We start from the raw sequence: 4,783 nt of genomic DNA, 5'->3' as shown, positions 1-4,783 counted from the left end.
GAATGCGTTTGGAAATATTTCACATAACAGAGCTGTAGAAATTTTCCTCGTAATTTTACAAAAGGTTAAGGGGGCCTCCAGGAACTTCACCCTCCTTCAGTTTTTCTCACTGAAGAATGTGAACTGATCTATTCAACTGATAATGTAAATGTACCATTGCAATAAGTAAAGATCTCCTCACTGGTGAAAAACAAATGACACACAAATACATGAAAATATATGGCACCTCATTAGTAATTAGGATAATAAAAATTAAAACAACAAGGAGATACATCTTAGTAGATATGCATCTTCCAGTTAGTGCAAATTAAAAGTCTGAAAATACCAAGCATGGTTTAAAATATGTGGAAAGGCTCATAAAATGAAGATGAGTGAGTGTTTTGTTACAAGCACTATAGGGAAAAGAATCTGATAATACCTAGTATTTTGAAGATTAGATTTCCCTATGGCCTTAGGTAGACACATCCATCAACGTGCCAATGATGTTAGAACCTTAACAAGGCAAATGAAGGCAAGTATGAAGAGCAAGTATATTATTATATACTATTGTTCTTTTAAAACATAAATTTATACAACTACTCTGGAAGAAAAAGGTAGCAAAGATAAAAATGCAGATATTCTATGATCCAGATGGTTCTATTTTTATATATAGGGTGGGACAAAAGTAGGCTTATAGTTTTTCTTAGGGAAAATAAGTAATAACCAATAAATAATAATAATACAAGAATTAACTGTGTTTTACATACAACTGTAAACCTACTTTTTTCTATCCTGTATATTTGTTGGGAGAAAAAAAATCATGGCTTTAGTAAATTTAAAAAAAATTGAATTCCCCACGGTGTTATATAAGGAAAAAAAGACTAATTCAGTTGAAGTCTAGTGAACTTAGTTAACTCTCCCTCAAAGTTATAACGTTTTTACATAACTTTATAGTTGAGTACAAAAGCCAGAGGCAAAAGTAATTTCCAAGATTAATTACCTTGTGATTGAATAACTTAATGCTGTCACGTGTACCTCTAGATGTCTCAGAGGCCAATGTAGGCTTTCATATCAGAGGATGGCAAGCTCCTATAGCACAGAGTAGGAATGGAACTCATATTGATTTGAAGCTACTTAGGTTTAGGTAGTATTGTTATAGTTGAGCTTCTAGGAATTTTACATTGGTAAGTAGAGTGAAAATCAATTTATATTATATTTTCTCCCACCTCCTTTGTGGTTATATCTTCATCTTAGATGTAAAAAGCTAAGAGGAAAGTAGGAAAGGCTAGTTGATTATCTCACCAACCCTTTTACTTTTAAGTACAATATGGATAGCATCTTCAATGGGCCTAAGCATTGATTTTTCTAAATTAATAAACTTTATTCTTTTTAAAAATATATTTTTTATTAATTTCAGAGAAGAAGGGTGAGGGAGAGATAGAAATATCAATGATGAGAGAGAATCATTGATCAGCTGCCTCCTGCAGGCCCCCTACTGGGGATCGAACCCACAACCTGGGCATGTGCCCTGACTAGTAATTGAACCGGTGACCTCTTGGTTCCAGGGTTGATGCTCAACTGCTGAGCCACACCCGGCTGGGCAATGAACTTTATCCTTTAGAGCAGTTTTCGGTTAACAGCAAAACTGTGAAGAAAGTACAGAGAGTTCCCATTTATCAGCTGTCCCCTACTCATGCACAAACTCGCCCACTATCAACAGCCTGCATCAGAGTGCAGCATTTTTTACAATTGATGAATCTACATTGCCATATCATTAACAATCAACCAAATTCCATAGTTTATAATCAAGGTTCTCTTGGTGCCATATATCTTATGGGTTTGACAAATGTATCCACCATTATAGGATTATACAGAATAACTTCACTGTCCTAAAAATCCTCTGTGCTCTCCCTTTTCATTGCTCTCTCCCCTCTAACTCTTGGCAACTATTGATCATTTACTGGGTCCATAGTTTTCTTTTCCAGAAAGTTGGAATCAGTGTGTAAGACTTTTTAGATTAGTTTCTTTCATTTAGTTATATGCATTTGTTTCCTCCGTGTCTTCATGGCTTGGTACAATAATTTTATATATATATAAAAACAATATGTAATATGAGAGAGAAATAAGGTAAAATTATGCAGTTTACAACTTTTACCCCAAACTGTCTGCACTTTGTCATAGAATCTGCACAGTGATAACACCTTAGTTGTTCTTCCTCTCTGCAGTGAAGAATACCTTCCCATCTCTTCTTTTCATCTTTGACATTGCTTCTAAAATTGGCTAGATAAAAAAGGAAGTCAATATTGTCACTACCATGAAGAAAATACGTCAAGTACTTACTGTGATGTACAATGTTCCTAATGATTTGAATGTTTGCCCTGCACCTAACGTTCACAGACATACCAAGCTGCCTGTCATCCTTAGGATATTTGATGGCCCTTCCATATCCATTATGTTTACAATGTGAACTTTGTTTCCTTTATCTACTTAGTGAATTCTTATTTATAAAAATGCACTCATTTGATTAGTCAACTAATATTGAAAACTTATTCTATGCCAACCATGGTTCTCACTCTGGGACTATTAATATAAAATAAAATAGATAACACGGTGTAGGAAATAAAAACATTAAAATCACAGTGCTGACATTCTAGTGTGGGAAGAAATAACAAAGGTAAAATAACCACATAATAATATTGTTTAATTTAGAAAGGAAAGTCCCTGCACCCTTAGAGAATATCCGTTGGCATCTGGGTTGGTGTCTATATTTGATAGGATTGTTGGGGAAAAGCTTGATTTTAATTGACCTTATGATAAAAAAAAAAAAAAGACAGCCATGCAGATTTGAGGAACATGCCATCCAGAAAGATAGAAACAGACAGAACAGCAACACATAGACCCTGAGGCAGGAGGGGCTCTAGCTCGTAAGAGGAACTGGTGGTAGGTGGTGTGTCTGTGCAGTACCTGAGGGGGAGTGGCAGGGGATGAGGCTATGAAGAGAACCAAGAGACAGCCCACAAAACCTGTTGGTTCCTAATAGGGAATTCACATTTACTCCAAGTGCAGATGGAAGCCTTTGAAGGTTCATAGGGACAGTATTTGCTTAGTTACATGTTAGTGGAAAATCTAATTGCTGGATGAAGAATGGATGGGAGGGGAGGAAACAGAAAATGAGAAATCAGTTTGAAAGTGATTAGAAGTCATCTAGTCAAGGGATAGAAATGGCTGGAGATAATCTCATAGCAAGGAAGGTAGGAATGTATAGATACAAAATATATTATAAAGGTAGAGGCTAAAACTCCTTACGGTGCCAGAACTGCGGGGAATGAAAGAGGAGGTATGTGATGGTAAAAGAAGAAATAGGCCAAAAATAACTCTCAGTTCGGGGGAAATTACCAGTAGGTGGACTGAACACCAGTTACTGAGATGAGGAAGTAGCAGATTGAGGTCTAATCAGCAGTTTTGTTTTGAATAATTTAACTTTGAGTTTCCCTTAAGGTATCCCACTTCAAAGTATCAAAGTAACAGTGAGTTATTTAAATTTTGATCTCTCCTGTGAGGTCTTCATCAGAGAAGTAAAATTGTAATTTACCAGCCTGTAGCTATTATTTAAAGCTATGGGAGCAGTCATCTCCCAGGTAGAGAATGTAGATAGACATGACACTGGGTCAAGACTGCACTTTGAGGAACTCCAGTATGTATAATTTGAGAAAAGGACATGAAGCCAGCAAATGAGCATCTTGGGAAGTTGGAAGCCAATCTGAGGACTGTAATATTAGAGAAAAGAGAATTTCTAGGAGGAGCAAAAGGCCAAACTGTTATACAGAAGTTGGCAAAAGTACGTTTACAGTTGTGAGTATGAGAAACACAGAGTTCATTCTTGTATTATTACTAATTACTAGATTATTACTAATGAAGTAATAAAAATTATAGTACTTCCCTCCCCTGGCTGCCGGCTCCAGCGTCCCCCTGGGACCAAATTATAGTACTTCCCTCCCCTGGCTGCCGGCTCCAGCGTCCCTCCAGCACCTGGGACCAGCTGGCTTCCTGCTGGGATGGAGGAGACAGGACAGCAAAGACCTGTCCAGAGTCCATGCAAGAGATCCAGAAGGGACTGTGCAGGCCCTGGAAGGCTGGGGGAGGGAAGGGTGGTGAGGCAGGGATGATGACCAGGAAGCAGAATGCCCTCAGGGCAAGTGCTGCACACACACAATCACCCCACATGCCTGGGCGGAGCAGCTGTGGCCCATTGTACAGGGGAGGCTACTGTAGCACAGACAGAGTGAGTGACTTCCTCGGGGGCACAGAGCAGTTAAAGGGCAGAGCTAAAAATAGAACCCTGGGCTGCCCACAGACTGTGCCTCCATTACCTGTGACCTCTGGGTAGGTGGCCCTTCACTTTAGGGCCCTTTGCTCTGATGGGCTTGCCCCTTCCAGCCACACCCCTCCTCCAGCCCCAGAGGACAGGGGCCCCATCATTGCCCCAGGGCCTCTGGGCAGCTGCTCTCTTTGTCCCAGGGCCCCTCCCAGCTGGTAACCTCTGTGGAGGCCCCTGCCTAGAGGCAAGGGCTAGGTGAGGAAAACACCCCTATTCTCCTCACCTCTGTGGCTTAGATTACAAAGTACCTTTATTTTTCCTTTGGCTTTGGCCACCTCAGTCCCCTGGCAGATTATGTTTCATCTTGAAAAGAAATTGATTTGGGGTCTTCAAACCAGCTGGCTTCACAGTGATCTCCTGGTGCTGCCCCCCTGTTCACAGGCCCACCTCCGGACCATCAGGAGACCCCGCCCTTGTTCACTTGTG

Source organism: Myotis davidii, unplaced genomic scaffold (assembly GCF_000327345.1).
Source record: "Myotis davidii unplaced genomic scaffold, ASM32734v1 scaffold49, whole genome shotgun sequence".
Taxonomy (NCBI): domain Eukaryota; kingdom Metazoa; phylum Chordata; class Mammalia; order Chiroptera; family Vespertilionidae; genus Myotis; species Myotis davidii.
Note: the sequence above shows the minus strand (reverse complement) of the source record.